This window comes from Arachis stenosperma, chromosome 4, assembly GCF_014773155.1.
Source record: "Arachis stenosperma cultivar V10309 chromosome 4, arast.V10309.gnm1.PFL2, whole genome shotgun sequence".
In the NCBI taxonomy this organism is placed as follows: Eukaryota; Viridiplantae; Streptophyta; class Magnoliopsida; order Fabales; family Fabaceae; genus Arachis; species Arachis stenosperma.
In genome coordinates, this window is record NC_080380.1 from 26,851,845 (window position 1) to 26,868,804 (window position 16,960).

General features: G+C 38.9%; 1 non-coding gene across 1 annotated transcript; it reads right to left on the reverse strand.

Moving 5' to 3' along the window:
* Nucleotides 1-15,025: 15,025 nt before the first annotated feature.
* LOC130977249 (small nucleolar RNA R71) lies at nucleotides 15,026-15,129 on the reverse strand. The gene has a single exon (XR_009084950.1). It is a non-coding gene; the product is annotated as a small nucleolar RNA R71 (small nucleolar RNA).
* Between the last annotated feature and the right edge of the window lie 1,831 nt (nucleotides 15,130-16,960).

Below are 16,960 nucleotides of genomic sequence, written 5' to 3' on the forward strand. Positions count from 1 at the left end.
CGGGGGTGAGCTCATCGAGAAAGGTATATGTGTCCGACCACACTTACAGCATAGGATCAGTAGAGTATCGAGTCTCAATCTGGAGCATGGGGTGGCAAGCCACTGCATTCACCCAGAAAAATTTGTATATCATATATTGCAAGTGCAACAAATCACATAATCATTCAACATTCATATAATCATTATCAGCCATGAATCATAATCAATATAGTCATCCATCTCATAACATAAACAACAATTCTACCATTATGATCATTCAATTTTACCTCTTTCTTTGTGAATAAGATACTTACTCCCATCAATATATCACACTCCACTACGCAAAGGCCAATTATTAGGCTCTAAACAAGAGTTTCCAAGGTTTGAATAGTGAAAGAAATGGTTTAAAAAGCACAAATTCATGTTTCAGAGAAAATAGAGATTCACATATGCAGGCACCATGCTTGCATAAGCAGGAGGCAAATCAGGACACTCTCGCATACGCGTCACTAGTTTGCGTATGTGAACCCCTCAACCCGAGAGTATTGCCCGCGTCACGTGCCATGTGGTCACATACGCAACCAAGGAAAATTCCACGTCTGCGTACATGACACACATCCCGCATACGCGAGCTCTCTGGGCAGTGCCCAATAGCTCCGTTGCGTGTGTCCCTCGCGCATAGCAGAAGTTACAAAAAGCGGCAAAGTCCAGAATCTCTATTTTGCACACCAAACTTTGAACGCGCATAACTTTCTCGTTTTAAAACATTTTCCTCCATTCTTCAAATTATGTAAACCTCTCGGACCAAATTTTCTTTCTAGACAAGTTTGATAAAAATCGAAAGTCCGGAGGCCAAGCTACACTCCGCCAAAGTTGGTCAAAATTATAGTTTTCATTGAAAATATCAAACCTCAATTTTCAATACACTTCTATTCGAACCTCTATAAAACTTACCATAACCACATCAAGCCAAACCCAATCATTCCTCAATAAACCAATTTCACAATCATAATCACTCCCACACAATAATTTGTTTCCAATATAACATAATCTATATCAACAAGCCACACACACATATATATATATATATATATATATATATATATATATATATATATTATCAATACCATCACTACCTCATGCCAAATAATTATCAACTCAACCATCCCACATCAATTCAACACAATATACAACAATACATGGTTCAACCTTCACATACACATCACAACATTACTAACCCTCATACATATCCACCAATTTCAATCATTAACATCACAATTAATTCAATCTTATCCTACGGCCAACTAGCCTAAGTTTTCGACACACATTATATTTTAGTTACGAAAAATCGAAACCATACCTTGGCCGATTCTTCATAAACACTAGGACACCTCACAATTCAATGTTTTCCAAGCCTCTCAACCTCAGTCCCTCCCCAACGAACCTAGCCACCAAAACTTGATCTCAAGCTTCCAATTCCTCAGATTGACTCCAATCCACAACCAATTTTAAATCTAGCATCATAATTATCACCACAATCAATATAAAACTCACTAATTTAACATTTCCCAAATATTTTGAGGGTGCTTACCATGCCCATAGCTTAAGCAAGCTAAACCCGAAAAAATCTGCAAGTTAACTCGAACTTAAACACCGAAATCACACAAAATTCAACATAATTTCACATTAAATTTTCGAAATTAAGGGAGAAGGGAACTAAAACTTACAAGTAGATTCTATACCTAATCAAGGATTGACCTTTGTAGAGCTCATCGTGTGTCTGCCAACAGTGCGACAATCGAAGCTCTGGATCAAAAGTTATTTGGATATGAATATCTAAGTGCGGGTTTGAGTTTGGAAGGTGTTCTTCCCATCTTGGCTGGACTTGTTCAGCGTTTCAGCATGCATGAGGAAGAAATGAGTTGAGACTCATTGAATTAAGTAAGTTGGATGAGCCATTAGTCCTATTTTGGGCCTGGTTTGGCCCATTCGGCCCAATCTTGGGCCAAATTCTTTAAAATTAGTGTCAAAATTCTTATTTTAATTAGCTCTATCTCATTAAATTATAAAATTCTATTTTCTAATTTCTTAGACTAATAATTAATTTGTACCCGTGAAGACAGGGGACGGGACCGCGTATAATAAATGAGGTGGGGCGAGGATAGAGGTCCCCGCACCGTGGAGACCTATATAACCCCCGTATATGTGAAAACTAAAATGCCCTATATATACCACATATTAGATTTGAGAACTTGTTAACCAAACCGTCACTCTCAAAAATTACAGTCTTCATCCTCAAACCCTCTCCTCTCACTGACTCATGGTCTCACCATTCACAATTCACCATCGCCGAGTGCCGACTGCCACCTCCAACACCCTGAGTCCCTCGCCACCAACACTGAGATCCTCCTCTCTCACTCTTGATGTCACCGTCATCGCTTACCGCAGCAGGGAGTTGTCGCACCCTTGAGTTTTCGCCATCTTCAAATGTTCGCCATCTTCGTTGTCCTCGCCGGTCTTCGCATCGAAGCCTCTGCGACTCTTCTCCGTCTTTGCCGATCTTCACCGTCCGCTGCTCTTCCTTCGAATAAGTGAGTCAGCATCAGTGAACTCTGATATTTCTTTTACTTTGATTTTGAAACTTTTGTTAATTACGGTATAGTGTTATAATTTCTGTGAGTTATGTTAATTATAATTTATATTTCTGATTCTAATTTTGATTTCTATGATTTAAGTGATTCTTTGTGGATTCTGTGTTCTATGTAATTTATGTGGTTATGTTATTTTAATTCTGATTCTGATTATTTGTTAATTATAGTAGTGTTACAATTTCTGTGAGTTAGGTTAATTATAATTATAATTTATATTTGTTATATTATATTTCATTGTGATTTCTATAATTTATGTGTTTTTTGTGATTTCTGTGATTTAATTTTTGTGATTTTGTGCGTATTATTCTGTGATTTATGTTATTTTTTGTAATTATTATGATTTGATTTATGTGATTTTTTTAATTGTTCTGTGTATGTGATTATAGTTTTATTATTTTGTGATTTTATAGAATGTCTTCCTCTTACGCATTGAGTAATACTCTTGAGAAAAGTACTCCATCAGAAGAACTTATAGCCACTAATGTTCAAACAACTCAAATGTTTGTTTGTTATTTATGTTAAGTCTTTAAAGAATATGAAAATTATGTTTGTAATGACAAATGAGGACTGTCTTTATTTTTTAACTTTTTCTATTTTTCATCTCTTTCTATTTTATTATTTTTTACAAAAGACTGTGGATATCCGCGAGACCCAAGTCTCTGGTAGATACGAGGTCCCCGTTGCGGGGACAGAGTGGGGACGGGGACATATAATGGAGATGGAGAGTGGGACGGGGGGCATGTCCCTACCCCCATGGGGATCTGTTGCCATCTCAAGACTTTCCTTTGAACAATCGGTATGTATATATATATATATATATACACTTTATTTTCTTCTAAGAATAATTCAAACAGATATACATAAATACATCACAATTTATGACCGCACTTTTATTTACAATAGTTTACACAAACAATATATAAATATATATAATTACAACTTCTATCCCTCTTTATAAAATGTAAATAACAATAACAAAGGCGAGAGAATATCTAATAAAACAAATAAAGAACATCCAACGCTTGCTTTCTTCATGTGTTTTCCTGAAAAGTATTGGATGTAGGGGGTGAGAACCAAACCACAGGGTTTTTCGTAGGAGAAGCGAATGCCACAAAAATAACAAAAATAAATACACGTGGTCAACGCACATCCCAAGAAAGTCTATCTTTATAAATGCTTGCATTCTTTATTCCTTTATTTTTAAATCATTTTCACTTAGCTATATACCATTGCTTTATCTCCTTCCAAAAACAAATCATACAATATACATAAAGACTTTCAAATCATCTTCACTTATTTAATTTCATATCCAAGAGTTTGATAGTCACATATGATTCGGAAGAGCAAAGAAAATCTTTTAAATCTTTTGGTTACGGGCCAAGACACAACTAAAGATTTTCTACCCAAGAGACTACCATCTCTCTTTTTTATGCACTAAAAATTCTGAATTCAATACGCCTCAACCTCCATCACCTCCGTACACCAACAAACATAATCAAATCAAACAATTCAATCACACAAAAGCAAACACATATAAAGCACACAACAACTAGCACATATTCAGATAAAATATATAAGCACAACACAGAAAGAAAATGCACACCTAAATAATTCAAACAAATGAATATGATACATGCCTGTACTACTGTCCGTGATCCTAAGTGTTAGTTATAATGCCAGACTGGATACAGCTGGTAGCTAACCCGATCATACTCTCTCTGTCGTGCATCCCAGTAGGAAAAATATCTCATGCATATATAAATAGGTCTCATAAGAGAGTTCCTTGTCACCTTCTCACTGAAGACAGCGCTCTCCGGGGATTGCGTGCCCAGCCACCCTTACGATCAGAGATACCGTGATGCAACAAGAAGGAAATCCTCAACCTAACCTGTCCACGCTACAGTTCAAGAATTGAATCGAAGGGAATCCTCAACTTTTGATCCAATTCCTAATGCAACAAGAGAGAAAATCCTCAACTTTACTTGTCCACCCCAATACTGAACAAGCGGGACAAAACCACCCTCCTTGCCAGGTGCAGGTGTCTCATCAGTGACGCAAGCAAGACAAAACATAATCTTCATCATCAATCATAATCATAACCTTCACCAATTTCATAAGTTAAAATTCATCATAACTCCCTCTATCACTAGGACATTTAACATCATTTTCGATCTATGAGCGAGACGAAGCCACCATCCTTATCGTGGGTAGGAAGAAACTACCATCCCCACAATGCTCCTATTTCATTTAACAAGTTTTATGGAGAATTATTTCAATTAGAATTATTAATCCATCCCCGACACATTTTAAACTCTTAAAATGGTTCTTAGATTCCATGTGGAGGTTAATGGGGGTACAAACTTGTCGAAAAAGCTTAACAGCTCAAAATCATGCAAGCGGGACAAAACTTCCGTCCTTGCCAATCAGTTGTAATCATCAACCATATTCTCACACATATATCTCAACTTAATTACAGTTTTCTTCATAAGTCTCATATCAATCTCATTTAGGCATAGGCCTCAAAAAATATCATTTCCCACCAATAACCTCATAATAAACACAATTTACCATATTAGGCTTAGGTCGGTACGTAGGACTGGTGGGTATGAGACATCTAATATGATACACTAAACTCGAGATCAAGATGACAAATTAACTCAGATACGACACTATCATCTATAACCAACCTCAACCTAACAACAAACGCATCATCTATTTTTCATTCAGTCTCATCACATTATTGATTAATTATTCACTTTAGGGGCTAACAGATTAAGCTTTCATAATCCTCAAGTTCAACTAAGGATATAGTTAAAGGTACCTGATACTTACCTCGTCATTCTTTGAAATCACAACTTTGTAATCATATTCTTTAAATAACTCTCTTTTCCTTAACTTTTATATTTAATTCCATTAAAATCTTATATCACATTTCCTATTCCCAACCCATCCTCCATCCCTCGAAAGTTTGAAAGCTCTCTCTCAATGCCGTGTTGTCTTTCATTATTTTTCTTTCCTATTTTCCATCCTCCATCCCTCAAAAGTTTGAAAACTCTCTCTCTCTCTCAACCCTGTGTCGTCTTTCATTATTTTTCTTTCTTGTTTTCAGGCATTTTACAATAATCTCTATTACCAGTTACCAGTTTCTCTCTCTTTCCATAACCCCTAACCCCAATTCTTCTTTTTTTGTATTCTAATACCTTCTCGTCCTCCATTTTCTCTCCAAAGATTAAACCTTTACCTTCCACACAATAACCCCTTTTCTGCTCACTCCCTAAATTTTACCCCTCGTATCTTCTTCTCTAAGAACCTTTGCTTCTCAACAAGAATAGTTTCACTTTCAACAAGTAACCGCCCGGTTGTAGTGTGGTGTAGCTTGATCCTACCTTCGCATACCTCTGTTACTCTTTAAGAGGCATCCGTCCCAGATAAACTACGCACCCCGCAGTGTCTCCCCACAAAAGTTATCTCATACTCATTAGCTCACCGGCGCAGTTGGAATCGAGGTCGGCACTGGCGCAGCCGGAATAGGAGTCACCATCGGCGCAGCCAATCCCAGTCTAAAAGCTGATCATGGTGGCCTCCATGGCCGCCGGAATCCACCTTGCCTCGACTATACAGATATCATGGCAAACACCAACCTATGAGGTTCTCGAAGAACCGGACAGATGGACCTCTTTGGTCTGGCTCGGCGGCGTTGTTTCTTGCTCTATTCTCCATCCCATCCGTAGTTAATACAGCAACTGATGAACCTGTAATCTTGGGTCCCACCGTCCTTTCATGCTTTCCGGTGCCGTTGCCGTCACCATAGCTCTTTTGAAGATCGGCTTCGCTGCAGACATCGGCTACGTCTTTGGAGACAACCTCTCCAAGAAAACTCGATCACGCACCATAGCTAATTTTGGGATCAAATTCTAGATGTTGTATACGTCGATCAACATGATTGAAGCCCCCTGCAAAGCCTTCCTTGATGACCTTGTCGCCAGCGACCAACGGAAGATCAAAATGGCATACACATTCTTCATGGTAGTGGAAAGCATGCTGGGTTATTTTGCCACGTTCCTTAGGAGATTCGAGGATATGTTCCCATTCACTGTGACAAAAGTATGCGACCGGTTCTACACGTGGGGGAAGAACGCGCAAACCACTGAGAGAGGAGTGTTATACATTGCTCATTAGCCTAACTCTAAGTTTGAAAGACGAAAACCACTTTCTCTTCATTTTAGGTTATGAAGGTGATTGTAACTGCAAAGTTGCTTTATGACCTACGCTTCCTTCTAAGGAATTGTTAAACGCTCAAAAGCACTCTCTCTCAACCCTGTGTTGTCTTTCATTATTTTTCTTTCTTATTTCTAGGCAATTTGCAATAATCTCTGTTACCAGTTACCATTTTCTCCCTCTTTCCACCACCCCCAACCAGAATTCTTCTTCATTTGTATTTTGATACATTCTCTTCTTCTATTTTCTCTCGAAATATTAAACTTTTATCCTCCACACAACAACCTCTTTTTCTGCTCACTCCTCAAAGTTTATCTTCTTCTCTAAGCACATTTACTTCTCAACAAGAGTGATTTTACTTTCAACAAGTAATCGTTCGGTTTTAGTGTAGTGTAGCTTGAGCCTACCGTTGCACACCTCCGTTACTCTTTAGGAGGCATCCGCCCCAGATAAACTACACACCCCACAGTGTCTCCCCATTGTTAGCTAATTCAGTTGCTCCAAATAAAAATTTTTTAAGGGTGGTTCTTAAATCACTTATTATAGTATCTAAAATATAATTTAATTCAATTACGGAATTTTGATATTTATATATAATATATTTTGTAAATTTTGTATGAGCATTTCTCGTGCGATCCTCGTGCATCGCACGGGTCACACTAGTATTCACACTATAGTATCCCCGTCTATGGCCATATTCCCTATCCCATCCTCAGTTAATACAGCAATCAACGCACGTGTAACTTGGGTGCCACTGTCCTTTCATCCTTGCCAGTATCGTCGTCATTAGCATAACTCTTTTGACGATTGGCTTCGCCGTAGACATCGACTATGCCTTTGGAGACAAACTCTCCAAGAAAACTCGGCCACGCGCCATAGCCATTTTCGGGATCGAATTTTGGATGTTGGACACGTCGATCAACATGATCAAGGCCCCCTACAAAGCCTTCCATGATGTCCTTGCCGTGAGCGACCAACGGAAGATTAGACTAGCATACACATTCTTCTCATTCTTCATGGCAATGGAAAGCGTGCTAGGTTACTTCCCCGCGTTCCTTAGGAGATTTGAGGATATGTTCTCATTCATTGTGACAAAAGCATACGACCGATTCTGCATGTGGGGGAGAAACGCGCAATCCACTGGGAGAGGAGTGCTATTGATTACTCGTTAGCCTAACTCTAAGTCTGAAAGAAGAAAACCACTTTCTTTTCATTTTAGGTTATAAAGGTGATTGTAACTGGAAAGCTGCTTTATGACCTACGCTTCCTTCTAAAGAATTGAGAAAAGCTCAAAGGGAGGGGGAGAACGAAGTCTCCGAAACTACAAAGTAATTTCCATCCTCAATCCCTCAAAATTTCGAAATCTCTCTCTCTGAACCCTGTGTTATCTTTCATTATTTTTCTTTATTATTTCCCGTCTTCCATCACTCGAAAGTTCGAAGGCTCTCTCTCTCTCAACCCTGTGTTGTCTTTCATTATTTTTCTTTCTTATTTGCAGGCAATTTGCAATAATCTCTATTACCAGTTACCACTTTATCTCTCTCTTTCCACCACCCCCAACCTGAATTCTTCTTCTTTTATATACTGATACATTTTCTTCCTCTATTTCCTATCCAAAAGTTAAATTTTTACCTTCTACATAACAACCTCTTTTTCTGCTCACTCCTCAAAGTTTATCCTACTTATCTTCTCCTCTAAGCACCTTTGCTTCTCAATAAGAGTGGTTTCAATTTCAACAAGTAAGCGTCCGATTTCAATATGGTGTAGCTTATGCCTACCTTCACACACCTCCGTTACTCTTTAGGAGGTATCCGCCCCAAATAAACTACCCACCCTCACAGTGTCCCCTGATTGTTAGCTAATTCAGTTATTTGAAATAAACATTTTTTAAGGGTGGTTCTTAAATCACTTTTATAGTATCTAAAATATAATTTAATTCGATTACGGAATTATGTTATTTATATATAATGTATTTTGTAAATTTTATATGAGCATTTCTCGTGCAATCCTCGTGCATCGCACGGGTCACTCACTATTATTCACACTATAGTATCCTCGTCTCTAGCCCTATTCCCCATCCCATCCTAAGTTAATATAGCAACCGATACACCTATAACTTAGGCTCTACCGTCCTTTCATCCTTGCCAGTATCGTTACCGTCACCATAGCTCTTTTGACGATTGGCTTTGCTGCAGATATCGGATACGCCTTTGGAGACAACCTCTTTGAAAAAACTCAGCCACGCGCCATAGTCATTTTTGGGATCGAATTCTGGATGTTGGATACGTCGATCAACATGATCAAGGCCCCCTGCAAATCCTTCCTTGACGACCTTGCTGCGAACGACCAACGAAAGATCAGACTGGCATACACATTCTTCTCATTCTTCATGGCAGTGAAAAGTGTGCTGGGTTATTTCACCACGTTCCTTAGGAGATTTTAGGATACGTTCTCATTCACAGTGACAAAAGCATGCGACCGGTTCTGCATATGGGGGAGAAACACGCAACCCGTTGGAAGAGGAGTGCTATTGATTGCTCGTTAGCCTAAGTCTAAGTTTGAAAGAAGAAAGCCACTTTCTTTTCATTTTAGGTTATAAAGGTGATTGTAACTAGAAAGCTACTTTATGACCTACACTTCTTTCTAAGGAATTGTGAAATGCTCGGGGGGGAGAATGAAGTCTCCGAAACTACATAGTAATTTCCATCCTCCATCCCTCAAAATTTTGCAAGCTCTCTCTCTCTCAACCATGTGTTATCTTTCATTATTTTTCTTATTTCCTATCCTGCATCCCTCAAAAGTTTCTCTTTCTCAAACCTATGCTAACTTTCGTTATTTTTCTTTCTTATTTCTAGGCATTTGCAATAATCTCTGTTGCCAGTTATCACTTTCTCTCTTTTTTCACAACCCCCTAACCCCAATTCTTCTTCTTATGTATTCTGATACTTTATCTTCCTCCATTTTATCTCCAAAGATTAAACCTTTACCTTCCACACAACAACCTCTTTTCTGCTCTCTCCTCAAATTTTACCCCTCTTATCTTCTTCTCTAAGTTCCTTTGCTTCTCAACAAGAGTGGTTTCTCTTTCAAAAACACAATGCCAGTTGTAGTGTGGTGTAGCTTGAGCCTACCTTTGCACACCTCCGTTACTCTTTAGGAGGCATCTCATACGTCAGCATCTTGTCCATCTTTTCCTAGTGAATTTGCACTTAAATTGCAGAGTTTAATTAAAAATTAATTATATTTTACACACTATGGATGCTATTTTGAGTTCTAGCAATTTTATTTATTTTAGGTAGCATTCGGCGGAATTTGACGGAGTTTCTGCAGCACAAGAACCAAAGGAGATGGCCGCGAGGAGCGACGTGCACGCATGCCTGACGCGTGCGCGTGATCTGGAAGCATCCATGGCGATGCGTATGCGTGACTGACGCGTACGCGTGAATTGAAGATTTGCTCAACGACGCGTCCAGGTGACCGACGCGTCCGCACGACTTCCGAAGAAGACCAGCGACGCGTACGCGTGACGTGCGTGATCTGCAGGATTTACAGAAATCATTGGCATGGATTTTGGGCCGCATTTTGACTCAGTTTTTAGCCCAGAAAATACAGATTAGAAGCTACATAATGGATAATTCAGGTGGTCCCCACCCATCAGCGGAAGACTTATTAATTAATTCGAATTTAAATTCGAATGATATTTTTAGGAAAAGATATTAGTTTTAGATAATTAGATTTTAAAATTTATGAGAATTAGATATAATAGGAACCCTGTACATTTAGACAGGGACACATTGTTACCAAAACGCTTATTTTTCTTCTCTGAACTATGAGCAACTAATCCTCTATTGTTAAGGTTAGGAGCTTTGTCTATTTTCATGGATTGATTCGTTTGATCTTTTTAATTTAATTCATGTCTTGATTTATATTTCAATAATTTTTTCGTTCTTTATTCTATGAACGTTGGGTGGAACGGAAGTATGACCCATGTTCTAATTGAGTTCTCGTAAAACTTGGAAAAGCTCTTTACTTGAACAACAGCTTGAAAACATATTATACTGAATTTTTAATTTTTTGTATTTAAAGGGATACGTGACATATAATCCCTTATTTGTGGATAAATAGGATTCTTTTGGCATATAAACTAGAAATTGATCATCACCCTCTAATTGGAATTAATTGACCAAGGAATTGGCAATTAATGAATTTTAGAGGAGACTAGGAAGGTCTAATGAATTAGGGTCTAGTCACATATAGTTTGCATGAAATTAAATCTTGCATGATTAAATTAATTAGTAATAAAAGTTAATCCAGAAATTAGATAACTCTGAAACCTTAACTGCTTTCTAAAATATTTTATTCCCAACTCATTGCTGCTTACTTTCTGAAATTTTTAAAGTACTGTTTAATGCTCTTAGAATATCTCAAAACCATTTTCTGCTTGCCTAACTAATCCTATCAAACGCTATTGTTGCTTGATCCATCAATCTTCGTGGGATCGACCATTACTCACGTAAGGTATTACTTGGTACGACCCGGTGCACTTGCCGGTTAGTTTGTGGGTTGTAAAATACCGCATCAAGTTTTTGGCGTCTGGTGCACGAAATTGCAATCACACTTTTGCAATCCCGCACAACTAACCAGCAAGTGTACTGGGTCATCCAAGTAATACCTTACGTGAGTAAGGGTCGATCCCACGGAGATTGTCGGCTTGAATCAAGCTATGGTTATCTTGTAAATCTTAGTCAGGATATCAAAGATTATCAGGGTTGATTGTGAAAAGTAGAAGAACATGAATTAAGTACTTGTTTTGCAGTAATGGGGAACAGGTTGAGGTTTTGGAGATGCTTCATCTTCTGAATCTCTGCTTTCCTACTGTCTTCTTCATCAAACACGCAAGGCTCCTTCCATGGCAAGCTGTATGTAGGGTTTCACCGTTGTCAATGGCTACCTCCCATCCTCTCAGTGGAAATGTTCAACGCACCCTGTCACGGCACGACTATCCATCTGTCGGTTCTCAATCAGGCCGGAATAGAATCCAATGATTCTTTTGCGTCTGTCACTAACGCCCCGCCGTCAGGAGTTTGAAGCTCGTCACAGTCATTGATGCCAAGGCATATTAGGCTAGTTTCACTAGCATTTTTTTGTTAGTTTTAGTTGTTTTATGCATTTTCTTGAGCTTAAAGTAACCAAGAATGGTTAAATGAATAACAAAGTAATGAACCATCCAAACAGTATGATTTTAATGCAAATTCCATGAGTTTTTAGTTATATTACTTGAATGCTATGAATGGAAGATTTCTCATGAAATTTTGCAAGACTTTGATGCAGTTGTTTGGATGATTTCAGGAAAGAAGAGGCTAGGCAAGGAAGCAACAAAATCAATAAAGGAAGCTTGAATATCACATGTGGAGTTTAAGTTCCAGTTTAAGCTTAAACTGGAGCTTAAACGCCAAAATCATGAAAGCTGAGGAAAGGGCTGAAAGTGGCGTTTAACCTCCAGTTTAACCTTAAACTGGAAGTTAAACGCCAGAATTAGAAATGCACCAGAGAGCATTTCCACGTTTAAGCTCTAGTTTAACCTTAAACTGGAGCTTAAACGTGTTCGACTATTTTTTTTCTCCTCCAGGGTTGCTTTCTCATTTCCACGTTTAAGCTTCAGTTTAACCTTAAACTGAAGCTTAAACGTGTTCGACTATTTTTCCTCCAGGGTTGCGTTTTGCATTTCCACGTTTAAGCTCCAGTTTAAGCTTAAACTGGAGCTTAAACGTGTTCGACTATTTTTCCTCCAGGGTTGCTTTCTTCATTCCCACGTTTAAGCTTCAGTTCAACCTTAAACTGAAGCTTAAACGTGTTCGACAATTCCACACTCCAGGGTTGCCTTCTTCCACTTCCACGTTTAAGCTTCAGTTTAACCTTAAACTGAAGCTTAAACGTGTTCGACTACTTTACCTCCTGGAAGTGTCTGGCGTTTAAGCTGCAGTTTAAGCTCAAACTGCAACTTAAACGCCACTATTTGAAAAGGGTTCTGGGCCAAAGAATTTGCAGTTTAAGTTAGCATTTGAGTACAATCATTAACTTAAACATATTCTGGTATGAAACCCAATTGAATATCATGGTTTATGGGATTGGGCCTGAAGAATTGATAAGTCTAGAATTTCAATTTGTTGAGTCATGTGTCATTACTTGATTATCACTAAGTTGGCTCAATGAATGTTACAGAATTGGATACAGCCTCAGCAGGATTATGGATCATAAACCCAAAGCAAAAAGAAATCAGGGAAAGGCCTCAAAGCCCAAGAAACACAACAGAAGCTCAATTTAGAAAGTGTATAAATAGGATAGAATTTAAGTTGGTTAGCACTTTTGAGGACGAGAACTTTTGATCATTTTTCTAGTTTTCATACTTTGGTAATTGAATTCAGAGTTATGACTCACTAAACCCCTTTCATTGGGTTAGGGAGCTCTATTGTAATTCAATGAATCAATAATAGTTTTTATCTTCTTCTTCAATCTTTTCTCTTGAATTTTGTTAGAAAGCTTCTCGATCTAATTCCATTGGTTAGTTGTCTTGGGAAAGAAACTATCCATAATTGGAATTCTTCGGAACCTTGGGAAAGGAATGGAGGATTCATGCTAGAGAAGCTTTCTCACAGTGAATTGGATTGGGGTTTGGATGGATATTGTGACATGTAATCTTACCAAATTGTGGTTCATGAAACTGTGTGGTATAATCAGTGATCGAGCATCATCTCTTCTTATGAACATTTAAACCAAGGGATTGGGAATTTGTTTGTTTTTAGAGAGAATTGGTGAGCCAAGGGATTGGGATCCAATCATATAAGATTGCCAAGCAAAATTCAATGAACGCATTGGTTGAGGAAGGGATAAAAATGTTTTGATTCGGAGATCTCAATATCTCCTGAAACCCAATGAATTCCCCATTTCTGATCTACCACTTTCTCTTTACATTCTGCAATTAAATTCATGCAATCACCCCAATCCCCTTTTAATTTCAGCAATTTAGCTTCTAGCTCTTTAATTCATGCAATTTAAGATTCTGCACTTTCAATTCCGTGCCATTTACGTTTCCAGCCAATTTTACATTCCGCAATTCTCATCTAAATCTTGATTCCGCTCAACTAGAACACACTTCTAATTCGAATTGCTCACTCAACCAATCCTTGTGGGATTCGACCTCACTCTATTGTGAGTTTTTACTTGACGATAACCGGTGCACTTGCCGGAAGGAATTTTTGCCGATCGTGCAATTTCCTAAAATCGTAGCTATCATGTTTATAGCAACATCAAGTTTATGGCGCCGTTGCCGGGGATTGGTTTTCGATTGACAATTCTCAAATTGGAAGTTAACTAGATTGAGCATTTTTCTTGTTTTGTTAATTCAGTTCAAGTTACTTGTTGAATTTTAATTTATGCACTCTGTTACTTGCTTTCTTTCTTTATGCCTTTAAATTCAAGCAACTAACTCACTGACCCACTAACTATTTGAATTAATTCCTCAACTGCTCTAACCATACTCTTCCATTAACCAAGAGTATTTCACTTGTTTGTTGCCTGTGCTGTGTTCTTGTATGACAGGTAGGAGAGGAGAGACATCAACTCCTCCATATACCGAACCAGAAAGGACCCTTCATAAACTTAGAAAGGAAGCAAGATGGAAGAGAGTAGTGGAAGAAGAAGAATCTGAAGGAGAATCTGAGGACAATTTTGAGGAAGCTCTAGATCTCAACATGGATAGAGAAGTTCACAACCATGAGAGAGCTGGTGGAAACAATGCCATTCCCGAGAGGAGGGTTCTTGGTTCATACATAAACCCAACCTCTGGGAATTGTGGTAGCAGCATTCAGAAACCACCCATTCAGGCCAACAATTTTGAACTCAAACCACAGCTAATATCACTGGTGGAGGATCATTGTTCATTTGGTGGGAGTGCTAATGAAGATCCAAACCAACATCTCACAAAATTCCTGAGAATTTGTGACACTGTGAAGTCCAATGGAGTCCAGGAAGATGCCTATAAACTGCTCTTGTTCCCATTTTCACTTAGGGACAAGGCAGCTAAGTGGTTGGAATCATTCCCAAGGGGGAGCCTAACAACCTGGGATGAGGTGGAAAGCAAGTTTCTGGCACGTTTCTACCCCCCACAAAAGGTCAATAGGCTTCGATCTGAGGTTCAGACTTTTAGACAACAAGATGGTGAAACTCTCTACGAGGCATGGGAGAGGTTCAAGGAATTGACAAGGAAATGCCCACCAGACATGTTCCATGACTGGGTGCAATTGCATATTTTCTATGATGGACTTTCTTATGAATCAAGGAAGGTTGTAGACCATTCATCAGGAGGTTCATTGAACAGGAAAAAGACTGTGGAAGAAGCCATTGAAGTGATTGAGACAGTGGCTGAGAATGAGTATTACTATGCTTCAGAGAGACACAACACTAAGGGAGTCATGGAGCTGAACCATGTTGATACAATTCTAGCCCAAAACAAGGTGTTTGCCAAGCAACTAGCAGAGCTCACCAGGAAATTAGAAACAAAGCAAGTGGCTGCAATACACACACAAGATCAAGAGGAAGTAAGCACTGAAGGAGGTGATTGGGAAGAGGCCAACTATGTGGGAAATCAACAAAGGCAACCATATGATCCACATTCCAACACTTACAACCCAGGCTGGAAAAACCACCCAAACTTTGGGTGGGGAAACCAGCAAACCCAACCACAAAACCACAAACCTTACAACCCCAACCAACATAACAATTCCACATACCAAAACTCCAACCAAAGATCATACCAAGCCACACAAAACACTTACTCCCAACCACCATATCATGGCCAAAATAATCAACCTGCCCAACCCAATCCGAACCAACAATTTCAAGATCAATTAAACAGGATAGAAGGAATGCTTGCAAACATGGGTCAGGACATAAGTGAGTTGAAAAGCTTTAGGGATGATGTGAGATCTACCTTAAGGAACCATGGTGAAAAACTCAAGAGGATGGAGTCTCGAGTAGGAGAGCTATCTCAACAAGCCCCCAAGTCAACTGCAGTGTTCCCTAGTGACACAGAAAAAAATCCTAAAGGGGAACAAAAGGGAGTGAGATGGGAAGAATGCAAAGCCATCACCATATTGAAGGAAGTCTCAGAAGAAGAGGGAATCAGACCCTCAGAACAGGAGCCAGAAATCTTGAAGGAAGGTGTGGAAGAAGCTAAGCAGGAAAGTGAAACTGACCAAGCCAAGGAACTGCAAAATAAAGGCATGCTGGAAACATACCAACCAAAAGCACCATTTCCTCAGAGGTTAGGAGGAGGTGAAAAAGGGAAAACATATTCAAGGTTTTTAGAGACATTTCAGTCTCTCCATATCAATATTCCCTTTCTTGAAATTCTCCAGCAGATGCCTACACATATCAAGTATTTGAAGGAATTACTGAGCAAGAAAAGAGTTTTGAAGGGAGGACAAACTGTAGTAATGAACAAAGAATACAGTGCCCTCATCAAGAAGGACATAGTCTCTAAGAAAACAGACCCAGGAAGTTTTCATATCCCCTGCATCATAAGGGAAACAAAAATTGACAGAGGATTCTGTGATCTAGGAGCTAGCATAAATGTGATGCCTCTGACTCTTATGAAGAGGCTACAACTGAATGAGGTGAGATCCACTGATGTAATCATACAACTGGCCGACAAAACTCAGAAGCAAGCTGAAGGGGTAGTTGAGAATGTGCTGGTGAAAGTGGGAAATTATTTCTTCCCCACAGACTTTGTCATTTTGGACATGGAGGAAAGTTACATACACCCTATCATTCTGGGAAGGCCATTTCTAGCCACTGCTAGAGCGCTCATAGATGTAGAACAAGGAGAGCTAATTTTGAGAATACATAATGAACAGCTCATTTTCAATGTTTTCAAACCTGCATCTGAGCCTGAACCAGAACCTGAAAAACCTAAGGATGATAGTAGCCATCTGTGTTTGGAGGAAAGCAACCCAGCAGCTGAAACTTTGAAACAGTCCTTGAAAGGCAAACAAGAATTGCAAGAGTTAAAGCCACAAGAATCACTAGAAACAGATCAGAAGGATCCTCCTGGC